Raw genomic sequence first — 16,484 nt, forward strand, 5'->3', positions numbered from 1 at the left:
TTTATATTACTACACTGTCAAGGCAGGAAACATCCTGTATATTCTTACCACCCAGAGCCAGATTCTCTCACTACAGACAGTACTAGGTTTCCTGCTTGTTCTTGTTTTTTTCTGTTACTCTCATATATTATTTTGTTTTTTCTATCTCCAATTGAATACAAACTTGGTGTCTAAATTAACAAACCTGGGACACCTGGGTGGCTCAGTTGGTTAAGTGTCGGCCTACTACTCGGTCATGGTCTCAAGGTCGTGGGATGGAGCTCCAGGTAGGACACCCTGCTCAGCAGAGAGCCTGTTTTTCCCTCTCCCCCTGCCACGCCCCCTGCTTATGCTCTCATTCTCTCTCTCAAATAAATAAAATATTAAAAAATAAATTAACAAGCTTGATTTCAAATTCAGGCTGCACATTTTATTAGCTAGGTAATCTTGGGCAAGGGAAATAACTTATCCAAGCTTCATTTTTTCTTATAAAAAGTGAAGATATTATCCATTTTATAAGATTTTATGATAGTCAAATATTGCAAATCTCTAATAAGTTCCTTGGGAGTTATTGAATATATATATAATCAGTTCCTTTTTATTTGCCCTTATGCCATAGAATTTCATTTTCCAAAGTTCTTATCAAATCCTTCTCTTGTCCTTTCAAGGCTGTAATATCTAAGTAGAGTGAGTAGTAGTGAGTTAAATATAACAATTTTCTAGAACTTTTGGGTAATTTGTCATACTTAAAGGGAGATTACTTTGTATATAAAGGCTTATTGTCATTAAAAGTCCTACCATGTAGAAGGGTGACAACACATCAATGTTAAATAGATTCAATACTCAACCTACATATATAACACATATTGCAGGCCCACACAGAGTTAAGTACTTAAACAGTTATTATATATTTTATTGTAGAAGATGTCAATAACACTTCCCTGACATTTAATGAGCATGTACTATATGCCAGGCACCAGATTCTTTAGCACATTGTCTTATTTAACACAATAGTTATAACTGTGTATAAGCAAATCATTAACTTTCTTAGCATCACAAAGTCAGCAAATGACAGCTTAGCACAGAGCCATGGACATAGTATAAATATTATTAAATATTTGCTAAATCAATTACTGAAAATGCTGGAATTTTATTTAAAGACAGTTTCCCTCCATTTCCACATTCTTATACCGTGTCACTATACAAGCTCCCCAAGAGTACTCTGAGATCAGAAAAAAGGCACTATTTTTTTTATTAATTAATTAATTTATTTGACAGAGATCACAAGTAGGCAGAGAAAGAGGCAGAGAGAGAAAGGAGGAAGCAGGCTCCCTGCTGAGCAGAAAGCCTGATGCAGGGCTTGATCCCAGGACTCTGGGATCGTGACCTGAGCTGAAGGCAGAAACTTTAACCCACTGAGCCACCCAGGCACCCCTAAAGGCATTATTTAAAAGTTTGAGCAAAGCATAGGGCTTATCAAAATCTGACCTCCTGCTGTAGGTGTAGATGTAGGTGGAGTGTTAGTAAAGAAGGTAAGGATAAGGGCTCAGAAAGCGCATTGCCAGTTCTTACTGTTGGTCTCCCTCCATGCTGGAGGACTTCAGTATGCCCCTGAAGATAACAAAAGTATGTGGAATCTCTGGAATGAATGTGACCTGTGTATGACCTTATAAAACATTGAAATATGCCATGAGGATATAGATCTCCCCCTTTGACAACTATGATGTGAACACTTTTGATGTTGAAGAAAGTGATTAACAACTAAACACTAGTTGGTAAACAGTGGGCTATGTTAGTCACATATGTCACCTCAATAATTAATCTCATTAATAATCATGATCGTTTCATGTTTAGCACCCCCATTTAAAGAGAAAAAACTATTAAGGTTAAATGATGAAGCCAGAAATTAAATGTGGTTCTCTCTTCACTTGGAAGTTCTACAGAATTTAAAAACCTGTCCACACCCACTGACAATATATTCAGTCTTCCCCTTTTTGTGAACCAGTCATTATCTGCATAGAAAGAACTATTAAGAACTTTGGCTATACCACCAAGTGAAGTTTTGTCTACTTGGAATCCAAGCAATTCCCTTTGGTCCTGATATGTAGTACTCTCTGGACACTAGGTCTTCAACTTCAGTTCTCTGCCAAGGAGATATTTTTCCCTGTATCTATGACTCCAATATTGCTTTTCCTTGAAACTCTCAGGAAGGGTATGCAAATTATGCCGTTCATTGTGGTTTATAGAAAACATCCATACAGCATGAGGCACCTTCCATACTCCATGGGTGAATGTGTCAGAAAGATGGAGGACATGTCTGGGCAGTACTTGCTGCCTTTGAAGTAAGATAACAAGACACTCTCCAAGAAAAACTAGTCCCTTTACACTTATTATTAGAGCCAGCCATGGAAAGAACCTCATGAACAAGAGGGTCCTTATAAAGTTCAAGCAGAGCTTAGAATAAAGTTTTAAGCCTTAGCATAAAAATCACTGTGCAGGGGCGCCTGGGTGGCTCAGAGAGTTAAGCTTCTGCCTTTGGCTCAGGTCATGACCTCAGGGTCCTGGGATCGAGCCCTGCATTGGGCTCTCTGCTCATTGGGGAGCTTGTTTCCTCCTCTCTCTCTGCCTGCCTCTCTGCCTACTAGTGATCTCTCCATGTCACATAAATAAATAAATCTCTTTTTAAAAAGTCACTGTGCAAGTGCTATTCTAAGTAATTTCTGCATTTTTCTTTACTATTTGGGCATATTCTGAAACATTCCAAGTTGCTCGGACATCAGATAGCCCCAGATATGCACTCAGGGTTTTAATCAATTCGCTTTGGATAAAAGCATAGACCAAATATGTCTGAGAGTAGTTATTTGTTCCTATTGCTTGCTTTTTAAAAAATCTGGAAATTACATTTTAGAAAATTTCCTGATTTCTGAGCAGGATTTATTATGCCAAATTCATAAAGGAAAAGAGGGATACATTTAACCATAGGAAAGTTAGAGCTAACATGGAACTACTATAAATTATACACTACACTTATTTATCCTCATGAAGCCCTATAAGCTGGTTATCTTATACTGATTTTAAGGATGAGAAAACTGAGCCACAGAATGGTTAAATACTTTTTTCCAAAATTACAGTGCTAGTATAATAGCAGAATTGTAATTCAAGCCTAGAGGGTCTGACAGGAATGGGAAATTATTATCACAGCAAAGAGATAGATTGAAAAACAATTGTATTAATTTAAAACAACTTATATAAATCAATAAGAAAAAATATGAATGAACAAAGATAAAAAATAGGCAAAGGCTATAAACAGATAGTATACCATGTACAGGACAATGGCCAATAAGCATATAAAAAGATGTTTGGCATCAGCAGCAACTAAAGGAAAGTAAATGGGAACGACAATAAAATAAGGATATTGCTCCTGGAAAAATGAAATTAAAAAAGCTTAATGATTCCCAGGACCAGCAAGTGTATGGGGACACAAGGCTGCTCATAAACACTGATGAGAGAATCTATTGGTGCAAAATTTCTGGAGGCAATTTGGCAGTATTTATAAAAATAAAAATGCACATATACTTTGACCTAGCAGCCGGGAATGCATTTTTTCAATTCACCTTATACAATATTACTAATGTAATACATAAGAACTATTCATAACAGCACTATGTGTAACAACAAAAACCTGGAGAATATTAAAGTATGAATCAATAGGCACCTGAAATTTATATTATATAAATACAATAAAATACTATTAGGTTTTTCCAATTTAGCCATTATACAATATCTCTGAAGTAAATAATGAAGTTAAAAAACAGAACAGAAGGGGTGCCTGGGTGGCTCAGTTGTTAAGTGTCTGCCTTTGGCTCAGGTCATGATCCCAGGGTCTTGGGATTGAGCCCCACATTGGGGTCCTCACTCACTGGGGAGTCTGCTTCTCCCTCTACCACTCCCCTCGTTGTCTCACTTTCTGTCAAATAAATGAAATATTAAAAAACAGAACAGAAAACAATGTCTCTAGTATCATCCTTTTCACATAACTGTGGCCCCTGTTAATGAATCTAATTAGTAATCTTATTTCATTTTTCTCAGTACAAACCTGCATTTTATTATTTTTATTGAAATATAGCTGTCATACAATATCATATGAGTTTCAGGTGAGCAACATGGTGATTGACATTTAAGTGCATTGTGAAATGCTTGCTGTAGTAAGTGTAGTCACCATACAGAGTTATTATTATTATATTATATTATTGACTATCTTGCCTATGCTGTACTTTACATCCCTGTGACTTATTTATTTTATAACTGAAGTTTGCACTTCTTCATCCGCTTTACCTCTTTCACCCATCCCCTCACTCCCCTCCCCTCTGACAACCACCAATTTGTTCTCTGTATTTATGGCTCTGGTTCTATTTTGTTTGTTCATTAGTTTTGTTTAGATTCCACATATAAATAATTCATGTGGCATTTCTCCTTCTCTGTCTGACTTATTTTACTCAGCATAATTCCACCCATGTTGTTACAGATGAGAATATTTCACTACTTTTTATGGCTGAGTAATATTCCTGTGTGGTGGTGTGTGTGTGTGTGTGTGTGTGCTGTATCTTCTTTACCTATTCATCTATCAATGGGCACAGATTGCTGCCATTTCTTGGTTATTGTAAACAATGCTGCAGTAAACCTAGGTATGCTTGCCTGTTTGAAGTAGTGTTTTTATTTTCTTCAGATAAGTACCAGCAATGGAATTGCTATATTGTAAGGTATTTCTATTTTTTTACTTTTTGAGGGATCTCCATACCATTTGCAGTGGTTGCACCAATTTACATTCCCAACTTTCCATGAGGGTTCACTTTTTCCCACATCCTCACCCCCATTTGTTTTATTTTGTCTTCTTGATACTAGCCATTGTGACAGGTGTGAGGTGATAGCTTACTGTGGTTTGGTTTGCATTCCCCTGATGATGAGTGATGTCAAGCATCCTTTCATATGTCTATATCTTCTTTGGAAAAATGTCTACTCAGGACCTCTGCCAATTTTTTAATCAAATTATTTTTTTGTCACTGAATTATATGAGTTCCTAATATAATTTGGGTTAATATTCAAATTATCAAATTCAAAATCAAATACAAAATTTGGAAAACTGTTCTTCTATTTAGAAGGTTGCCATTTCATTGTATTGATTGTTTTCTTTGTTGTCCAAATGCTCCTTAGTTTGATATACTCCTACTTCATTTCTGCTTTTGTGCCTTTGTTTGAGGAGACAAATCCATGAGTGTGTGGCCAAGACTGAATTCTAAGCACTTACTGCCTATGTGTTCTATTAGGAATTTTATGGTTTCAGGTCTTATATTTAAGTCTTTAATCCATTTTCAGTTTACTTTTATTCATTGTGTGAAATAGTGGTTCAGTTTCCTTTTTTTTTATTCACAGAACTGTGCAGTTTTCCTAGCACTATTTATTGAAGAGATTGCCTTTTCTCCCTTATATATTCCTGTCTCCTTTGTTATAGATTAATGGGCCCTATAAGCCTGGGTTTGATTCTGGGCTGTCTACTCTGTTTCACTGATTTATGTGTCTGTTTTCATGTCAATACCATATTGTTTTGATTACTATGGCTTTGCTTTACAGTTTGCAATTAAAGAGCATATCCCTTGCTCTGTTCTCTCTCAAAATTGCTTTCTTTGGGTCTTTTGCAGTTCCGTACAATTTTAGGGTGTTTTCTAATTCTGTGAAAAATGCCTTTGCTATTTTGATAATTATTGAAATTAATCTGTAGATTGTGGTATTATGGACAGCATAACAATTTTAATTCTTTCAATCCTTGAGCATAGTATATCTTTCCATTTATCTGTGTTATCTTCAGTTTCGTTAATCAATGTCTTATAATTTTCACAGTACAGGTCTTTCATCTCCTTGGTTAAATTTATTTCTAGGTATTTTATCCTTTTTGATGAAATGATAATTGTTTTTTTCCTTAATTTTCTCTCTGATAGTTGTTAGTGTAAAGAAACATAATGCATTCTGTATATTAATTTTGTACCCTACAACTTCACTGAATTCATTTATTCATTTTTTTTAACCTCTTGTTGTAGTCTTTAGGGTTTTCTATATATAATAATACATAATCTGTGACAGTTTTACTTCTTTTTTACCATTTTGTGTACCTTTTCTTTCTTTTTATTGTCTGATTGCTGTGGCTAGGACTTAGAGTACCATGTGGAATAAAAGTGGTAAGAGTAGGCACACTTGTCTCGTTCCTGATCTTAGAGGAAAACCTTCACATTTTTCACTACTAAGTCTAATGTGAACTTTGGATTTGTCATCTTTGGGCTTTATCATGTGAAATATGTTCCCTTTATACTCACTTTGTTGAAAGTTGAAAGGTAAACTTTTGCTATACAATTTTTATCTGATGTAAGTATTATTAGCCCAACTCTGTTTTACTTTCCATTTGCCTGGAATATCTTTTTCAAGCCCTTTACTTTCCAGTCTGTATGTGTCTTTAGGTCTGAAGTGATTCTCTTATAGACAGGACATAGAAGAGTCCAGTTTTTATACTAATTCTGTCACCTTATGTCTTTTGGCTGGAACACTTAGTTCATTTACATTTAAAGTATTTATTGATATGTATTGTTGCCATTTTGTTCTTAGTATTCAGGTTCATTTTGCAGTATTTCTCTTGCTTTCTTTACTGATGTTATATTTGCTCTCTTTTTATTTTGAGATATCTATAATGGGTTTTTTTGGTGTATATCATGAGGTTCATATGTAATAGTCTATGCATATAGCAGTCTATGTTAAGTTGAAGGTCACTCCAATGTGCTTTTAAGCATATTTTTATTCCCTCTTCCATTTTATGTTTTTGACTTCGGATCTTACATCTTTTTATTCTGTGTATCCCTTAACTACTTATTGGAGATATTGTAGATATAGTAGATATATTGATTTTGCTAATTTAGTCCTTTAGTCCTTTAACCTTCATACTAGCTCTAGACCTGTTAGACCCACTGCCTTCACCTCTTGTTTACTTTACCAGTTAGGTATTTTGTTTCATGATTTTCTGACTCTAGTTACAGCCTTTTCTTTAAAGGGACTTAAAGAAGTCCCTTTAATATTTTTAAGTTAAATGAATATTACTTTGAACTCTGTATCAGGTAGATTGCTTATCTTGGTTTTCTTTAGTTCTTCCTCTGATGTTTTGATCTTTCTCTGATGTTTGTATGAATTAAATAGATCAGCTTCATCATCTAGTCTTGAAGGAGTTTGCTTATGAAGAAAGTGTCCTAGGGGGCCCAGGAGTGGAATCCCCCTTTGCAGGATTGCCTCCTCTGTAAGGTGTATGCTTCCTCTTCTTGTGGCTGGGCTGTGATTGCTGCTGGTGTGCTATGGGAAGGGCCACGCATTTTCAGGGCAGGAGCCACTTTGCAGAGCACTGATCCAGGCCAAGATTGCCCATTGCTTGTGGTAGGGCAAAAGATGCTTGGTTGTGGGGGGAACACCCCTGCTGGGACCAGTAGTTTGAGAAAGGAGGCCCCCAGGAGAATGCCAAGGTGGGGCAAAGTAGTTGGAGAATGCCAACTGGAGAATGCCAGAAATGGCACTTATCAGCCCTGAACTAGCTTGGTAGAAGAGTAAGAAAAAGAGCATCCATCAGCACTTCCATTCCCAGACAGAGTTCCTACAAGTCATAACTCTACCACCATAGCATGTACCCCCAAATTAGTCAGTATATCTCCTTCACAAATGCCCCCAGGTACATTACAAACTGCTGTCTAGTGTTGGATCTCAGAACAAGGGAGTTTGTGAGTAGCGTCTTTTTTTTTTTTTTTTTTTTTTTTTAAATAACCCTCTGGCTTCCCCAGAGCTAAGCCCTACTGATTTTCAAAGGCAGACATTATGGGTTGTTGTCTTTCTGGTACAAGTACCCAGGGCAGGGTTGTCTGATATGGGACTTGAACCCCTTGCTCCTCAGGGAAAACCTCTTCATTTGTAATATTCCTCCTATTTATGGGTTGTAGTGCTGGGGGTGTAGGTCCTGACTGCACCGCCTCTTTAACCCATCTACCTATCTCAATGTCTGTCTCCCTCTCTCACCTCACCCCCATCCCCGTATATCTTTAGCTGTAAAAGATCTGTTCTGCTAGTCTACAGATCATTCTCAGAGAGAATGACTATAGTTCGGGTGTGTCCATGGGATAAAGAGAACTCAGGATTTTCCTACTCTGCCATCTTGATTAGCTTCTAATAAGTGATTATAAAACAAAAAGGAAACACCTGGACTTCAGAGCACTTAAGAAGTTTGCTGATCTCATGTCCATGTTTGCTCAACCTGCAGAGGGAGTAGCTCTCTTAGCTGTGACAGGAGTCATCTGCTGTGGGAATTGACCATTCATTCACAAGTAGGTATGATGTAAGTTCCCTTCTCAAGTGTCTCTGATATAAACTAAATAAGGTGATTGTTCTGTAGCCAAGAGACTCCCGGTGTTATAGACAAGTTACAGGATCAAGAGCCTTGTACATGCAACCTGGCTTTGGTCAGTTTAGATTTCAGGTTCTGTTTTTGACCACTGCATTAGCTATGTGGTCCCCTTTTTCTAAGGGATGTCTTCCCACTTTCTTAGTTTCTTCAGCCATAGTCCTTAGAGACCCCAATTTCTTCCTTGTCTCTCCTATTGATGAAACTGATGTCCATTCGCCTTCTTTCTGAGTCTGACAGAAAACTGGTATTCAAGCTTTATTGAGGGTAGTCATTTAAAGTGAATGGGGCATTACCAACATCTGTCTAGGCTACGTACCTGGATGTGTGAGTTAAGGGAGGATAACCTAGAAACAAATTAAACTAAATATACTTTAACACAGTAAAAATTAATTTTTCAGGTATCTTGTCCATCATGACTCAGTGTAGAGGTGGGCATGGGGGTGGGAGACTGTGCTCCATCCATACAGTCACTCGACTTCCCTGGTTGATAAGGTTTCACCATATTTTGGCTGCACTGGCTAGTTGTCATGACAACCTCAAAGGCCATGGTGGGGAAAAAAGGTGCTAGAGGACCGTCACTTGCAAATGCTTCAGCCTGAACTAACAAAAGTTACTTCCACACCAATCTGACCACTCAGGTGGGAAGCTACAAAGGCCTGAGGAACATAATCCTTCTATGTACCTGGAAAAAGAAGAACCCCGAATGAGCATGAGCTCAAGAAGTCCCTATGCAAAATTGGCTTATCACAAAAATCCTAACCTTTTTCTTTGGGTTAGAAATAGAGATGTGCCTTGGAGCCTCAGGATGGGAGGGACTTTCTCTATGTTAGAGTTCAAGGGAGAAGTTCAGAGAGTAGAGGCCCTTGCACACCTCACCAGCCTTGAGGAAAATGCCTGGACACCAGTTAAAAGAATTGCTTTGCGTGGGTAACTGCACGGTCCCTAGTACTAAACTATCACGGCTTGATAAATGAGCTTGCAAGCAGCATGGCTTGAGGAAAATTGCGAATACCTATGTACCTCAGTTTACTTTTCCATACCATGATGGTCATGAGGATAAACTCCTAGGATTGTGAGGATTAAATTAATATATGTAACTTGTATTAAATCCTCTGTTGCACATAATACAATTTATATAATAATTAGTTATTATTATAATCGTTTTTAAGTTAATTAATTAATCTGTTGAAAGTCACTCTACTGGCCACCTGGGGAATAGAACTAAGCAGAAACACTGTAAGAAGAGAGAACATCTATTTCTGCAAGGAGGTAGCTGTCCTACATCTGCAGAAATCTTTTCTGAATCCGGGTGCTTGAAGGCTGACATGTCCCCAGGGCTAAGGATTAGGGGTTATTCAGGTTGCCTCAGTTAAAGCTGCAATGCTGAGTTTTTTTGACCACAGATGGGTAACCAGGACCCACTGGGAATGGATGGTCTATATTTCACTACTGACACCTTGTGGCAGGAAGAGCAACTGCAATGGGAAAGCTCAGCCATAGGGTTGAAAGCAGGCTCCTTGCTCTTCCTTTTTTCCTGGCACACGGACCAAGACTGAGTGCTTTGATCAACATCCCAAAGGCCATTCTGTATTAGAGGAAAGGTGTCAAAGGGAAGGAAAGCAATCTTCCAGAGGGTGGTTCTGATTCTCAAAGACATTTAATTTTAAAAGACAAACTTTTGTGACCTTGTATCTCTTGGCTATAAAATGGGATACACAGATTAATTCTATCTTCAACTAAATTACATTAATTGGATAGAGGCAACATTGTTTTTATCTATTTTTATATTTTATTTTATATTTTCTTATATCACTCTTTTTCAATTAGCAATAATTGCGCCTCAGATAAACCTCATTGGCTACGATACTGCCACTGCGCAAAGCTTATATCACTCTTTTTGACTGAACAAAACTAACACTATTAGGTGAGCATAGCTAAAAAGGAAACTAATTCAGCAAAGCTTGGAGGGGATATTTGTGGAGACTAATTGGTATATTGGGTGATTTTGTGCTCACACAAGAAGGTTATGTTTAACTCTCACTCTTGGGTGGTCTTTGTTACTTCAGGAAGGCTATGTTCAGTTGCAATCTCATTTTACCATTATATTGGTTTCTAAAATTTTTCTAAACACGGACTACTCTGTTAACAAAATTCTCTGCCTTTTGTTGAACCTATGCCATCAAGAGTATCTCACAGACCAATTAATGAATATTTGTATCTATAAGTTTCCTCTCTCAAAATAGGAGCTCAATTTGCAAACATTATTTTTGTTTTTTTAATAACTTGTTTCATCTGATCTGCTTTTATTCACTATTTCTCAGATTCCATAGACATAAATACAAAGTTTAAATAAATTATAATTCCCATTGCTTCTTCAAAAGCATGAAGCACCATCTGCAGTTTTACTGTATCATTCTAATCCCCAATTTCTTTTAATCTGGGATTTTAAAAAAATCAATCAACAGGAATTAAAGGGATGACTTCTGGAGCTCAGGATAACTTTAAGCATTGTAGAGCTGGAAAATTGATAAGACATTAAGATTTATAGCCAATTGTTGAGGCAGAATGCTACTAGTTCCAATGACAACTTTAATAGAGCAAAATGAAAAGACAACAGAAGTAACCATTCAGCCAAATCACTGTTATTCTCACCCCTTTGTTTAAATTTGGTCAGAACGCTGACCCAAATAACCCATTAACTAAGATGCATTTTTGTTGACTGTAGAAGAACAAAGAAGAACAAAAAATTTGGCCGATTCCAAATTTTCCTTAGAATTCAACTGATACATATCAGCAGTGAAGCAAATGTACATATGTAGAATGTATTTTACAATATTTAGCATGAACAGTTCCTGGTCATAAAAGTGAAGTTTGAAAATAATGTGTTGGTAAGCAGTGGAAGCACCTACCAATGTTCAAGGCTTTTTTATTGTTGTTGCCTTACAAAGAATTCAAGCCATTTAAAAAAAAAAAAAAATCTACAAACTATTCAATCATAAGCTTAACATAGTCATATACATGTGAAAGTCAAATATCAAGATTTCTCATAATTACCTCCTTTCTGCTCCATTTTTTAATTTGTTGGACTTTTTTTTTTAATGGATGATTTTGATGTGAAAATGGAAAATAATTTAAATGATAATGTGTTCTACAAGAGGGACTCTACCTCAACTGCCTCTGTGTCAAGTTCCTTGTTTACATAGTTAGACTCTCTACACCATTCATGACCTCTCATGCCACTGGGCTGTTTCTGAAATAGACATTATTGGCAGTCTGATATAAGGGGGTTTTGGTGATACCTTGATCAGGTTGCAAAATTCTTACCTTCTCCAGCTTCAACACTCATACTGAGTCTATAATTTTATACTTGGAAAGAATGTCATACATCTAGCACAAGCCTTTCATCTCAAGTTTAAAGAAACTGGCACAGATTTTCCATGACTTACTCAAGGTCGGTCAGAAACTCAAGGGCAGACATGGTACTAAAATTCAGCTGTGGACCCCCCCCCTTTGCATTTTAATATCATGACTTCTTTGTGTTCCCAAATTTGTGACCATGTTCCTATTTTAAAAATACAACTTTAGTTATTTGGCAATCCAAAGTTCTATCCTCTTACATGGAACTGGATGGAAATTGAAATGTCAGGTGTGCTTTGATTTGGGAGATGTGGGTTTTGTGATTATTTCTCCAGGTAGATAGAGTTCTGGGAGTTGTTGGTATAACTACAGTCTTGAAAAGGTGTGGTGGGAGAAGAAAACGGAATTCCATTTGCAAATTTCATACGCAAAAGGTGATAATAGAGACGAGTTTCACAAAGTAAGAAATATGCAATAAAAGCCTGCATTACATAATACCCCCCATGCCAAATGCAAGCTCCCACTCCACCTCTGGTTCAATCTGAGTTTTGTTGACTCTAACATTTTAACTGTGCAAGCATATCCCCAGCACTATAAGAGAAGTGATTAAGGAAACATATTTCTTTTTACAGAAATTTCCTTAGCATCAGCTTTGAGGAATTCATCTTAAACTGTCAAATTTCTTTCTACTTGGTACAAAAATATGATTCATATCCCATTATATAAAATGTATTGTATTATAAATGGATCACTCTTTTCTATATGGCTTTTTGAGCTATGAGAGGATCTGGAGAAGTCTTTTCTATTGAGTCTGAAATGTGTTTTCTGTAAAGGAAGGGGAAGAAAAACACTTTAATCTTATGGAAGGAAAACATAAACATATTTTTATTATACATTATGAGGTGGCTATCTTAAAGAATAGAAACGGGTTCACAGATTCCTATCTATCCATAATCTTCCAAGGGAAGATGCAAGATGAAAGAAGAAGAGAAAAATGGCTTCATGCTGACTGTGCCACCAGGCAATGAAGTGGCATTATTTTCTGCATCCAGGGTCCGGGTCCTTTATCTGGGGTTCCAATCTGGCCTCTCCTCCTGCTTGCGTGAAAGATTTCGCAGATGCAGGTGGCCGAAAGGATGAATGTGGAATGCCTAGAGGACAAATGTGATTGTGAAGCAAACAATATTCTGTCCTTTGGCAAAACATCAGAAATAACCATTTTCAGTGATTTAAAACAGGGTGGCAGAGGGAGGATAACCATGATTATAGTATAAAGAATAACACTGAGGCAAACAAAGACATATATCCAATTCCCCTGCCATCCTTCATGGTAATGTTACATATGCACCCACATTCACCTGCTATAATGTCGTTATACTTGGCACATTCCTCGCACCTGTCATTGCAGTGTTGCTTTCCTTCTTCACTTCTCTTCGACATTTAGGCACATTCCCCAATTCTGATATATCTTCTCACACAAAAAATTACTTTTAGGTTTAACCAATAACCCCAGTCCTTTAATCAGAGAGGCCTGGAATAATTGCCTTTCTTATATAATTAAATCTACCAATAATTTGTTGATATCATAAATACTAACGTTTAACATAATTTGTCTGTAAAGTCATTTTATTGAACAAAAATACAAATTATAATGTGTTTCATAATAGTACCAAGTCAGGGAATACATTTTATTAATATAATTTTGAGCCACTGTTCAGAAATATAGCAAATGTGTAGTATAAATCCTATGCATATATTATACAAATATATACTCATAATAAATATTTTAGCACTGTCAATTTTGCTTTATTATTTATTTATGTATTTCATTTGTTTTGATTTTTGTGGGTGTAAAATTAAGATCTAAATTATACCTTTCTATATTCAAGCTAAATCTCATTTTATTAGTGGGATCAAATGCTCAGAAAATTCTTATTCTTAAGAACTTTTAGGGAAGAGATACTAAATTTTTCTGCAATAGTTTATTTTAAAAAGTAAGAGCATATCAACTATTTCCAATTTTCATTACACAGTAAATGTTTTCTGTACAAACTGAGTATTCAAAAATACTTGTTGATGTTAACTGAATTTCTAAACTAAATTCAGTCAATCAAGTTTTAATAAATCCCTAACCTCTATTTGTTTATTCATTGTTTATTCAGCATTTACATGGTATAAGGAACTGGATTCAGCTATAGGTGTATGATAAGACACAGGCTCTGTGTTCAATTCTCTGAGACAGGTAGAGATGAGAACAACAGATCAGCAAAACACAGTACTGTTTGTCAAGTTCTCTGATAGGTAGGTGCAAATGTGGTTATTCCTGCCATCTGGAGGGCTTAAGGGAGGCATTTTGGAGGTACTGGAGGAAACAATGTTAGGTGTTATAAAGTCTCACAATTCCTGGTTTTCATAATTAACACAGAACAAAGATAAAGATGCTGTAATAACAAGAAGCATAAGTACAGTGATATCCATCAAGGGAAAGTGAAATGATAATGTGGGAACTCAGAAACTGAATCTAATTCTGGAGATTGGGGTAGATTTTATACAACAACTGACATTTCAGCTGAAGGATAAGTAGAGAAGAAGTGATTTCATACCTAGAAAATAATTAGCAAAGGCACAAAGGAGCCCCCGCTGAATATAGCAGGTTGATAAAGTCTACTGCCCCATGAGCCTGGAACACCATGTTGCCCACAGTACGGAACAGGACAAAGAGGCAGCCCAGGGCTTTGAGGTCCAGACAAGTCTTCTTGTTCTCACTTATTTCAGGTTGGTCTAACCTTCCGACTGTGTGCAAGAGGGATGATGGCAACAGATTGGTATTTCAGATTCCTTTATTGAGTGGCTTTGAATAATGAGAGAGGTCTTCCCCTTCCGCTGCATAGTTTCTTAGTGGTTTTTCTAAATGAGCTGCTCCCTTCCGGCTCCAGTTCATTGAGTCTCCCCCAACGTTCATCCCACTAAAGCCACACTGCCTCTTCATTTCTCAGATTTGAAAATAGCACCCCTAACTCAAGGCTGTCGTACTTGTTGCCACTTTAGCCTGGTTTGCACTTTTTCCCAACACTCTCTTGGACTGTCGGCTCACCAATCAGGCTTCAGTGCAAACATCATCAATTTCCCCACAGAGGCCTTCCTAAAGCAATGCTCACCATTGTCCCCTTCTCCTTCAATAGGACTGTGTACATATTTACCCACTATCCTCCTTTGCCCTTCCTATGCACAGTTCACTATGTGAAATTATCTAAACTTTGGTTTATGTGCCTGTTTATTTTCTGTCTGCTACACTCCCTGTGGATGTGGTCTTCTCAGTCTTGCTCACCAATGCATGACCAAGGCATGGCACGGAGTGGTCCTTTGATGCATTCACTTGGGGTGAATGAATAAATCAATATCTGTCAGCTCCAATGGTCTCAAACTGTCTTTACTTGTTAACGAGAGAATTCAGGCCCTGTTGGTCTCCCCTACCTCACACTTCCAGGATATGAAAATAGATAAATTGGTCAATGTTTCCAAGTTTTTTTTTGTTTTCAAAGGCTAGCCAAGTGAAGTAATGGGAGCGAAGAAGGAACAAAGAAATCTGGAACTGGCTGTGGTTGATTAATTGTAAACACCACTATAGTGTTCTAAACATACAGATCAGAAAATTAGAGTTAAATTCAAAAGACAGAAATGCCAAAATAATTCCTTTATCCAAAGGCAAAAGACTTACTTACGATTGAACTCTGATGGAACCAGTGAGGTGGTCTCTTTGGCCTCTTAGAAATTCAGGAGCAGGAAGAAGGGCTGGACCCTCTCCTGGCCCAGGACATTTGCTGCAGGAACTCATCATAGACATCTGTGAAATGAACGGGATGGGCCCACCCACATGGCCCTGCTGGTCAGCAGCTTCCCCCTTTGAAACCTAGGCAGAAGCAGCCTTGCCAGAGGCCTGTACACTTGGAGTCTGCAGAGTAGTGGAAGCACTCTTAGGGTCCTTCTTTCTTTTTTTCAGAGGATAGTGCACATTTAAGTAGTTTTAGGTTCCATACTATAGAATCTGAGAAATCTAGTGGACTTCATTCCATCCAACCTCTCATGCCCCCTTTAGTTCACACGGGCTCTGTCTCTGCTTATATGATCCCAACTCTATTCCTGGGTTCTGTTGAGATGACTAATTAAGCTCAAGGTCTCTTGATCAAAGGATTGTTCAGTCATGCACAGTGTTTTCTTCAGAAAAAGATTTCTTATTTTTTCCTGTTTGGATAGGCTCAGAATTTTCGAAATCTTCTGGTTCCTTTGTGCTTAACAATTTTTTTCTCCCTCAATTCATCTCTCTCAAATTATATTTTTATAAAAGCAATCAGGTAGAAATAGCCACAAGGCACATGGAAGGCTCAGTCAGTTAAGTGTCTGCTTCCCACAGGTCATGATGCCAAGGTCCTGGGACTGAGCCCAGCATTGGATTGAGGCACATCAGGGGAGCGGACAGCTGAGCTGGGAGCCTGCTTCTTCCTCTCTTTCTGCTGCTCCCTCTTTGTGTTCTCTCACTTCTTCTGTCAAATAAATAAATAAAATCTTTAAAAAAAATCCTCAACTAAATATCTAATTCCATTGTTCCCAGGTTCTACCTTCCACAAGACACTAGAAATGGTTCAGCCATGGTCTTTACCAGAGGATTGCC

The 16,484-nt window shown here is 37.4% G+C and overlaps 1 pseudogene; it reads right to left on the reverse strand.

Annotated features, from left to right (window-relative positions):
• Positions 1–10,271: 10,271 nt before the first annotated feature.
• On the reverse strand, positions 10,272–10,342 carry LOC132014670 (U4 spliceosomal RNA; annotated as a pseudogene).
• Positions 10,343–16,484: the final 6,142 nt, after the last annotated feature.

The sequence above is a fragment of the Mustela nigripes genome, chromosome 3 (assembly GCF_022355385.1).
Source record: "Mustela nigripes isolate SB6536 chromosome 3, MUSNIG.SB6536, whole genome shotgun sequence".
NCBI classification, from domain to species: domain Eukaryota; kingdom Metazoa; phylum Chordata; class Mammalia; order Carnivora; family Mustelidae; genus Mustela; species Mustela nigripes.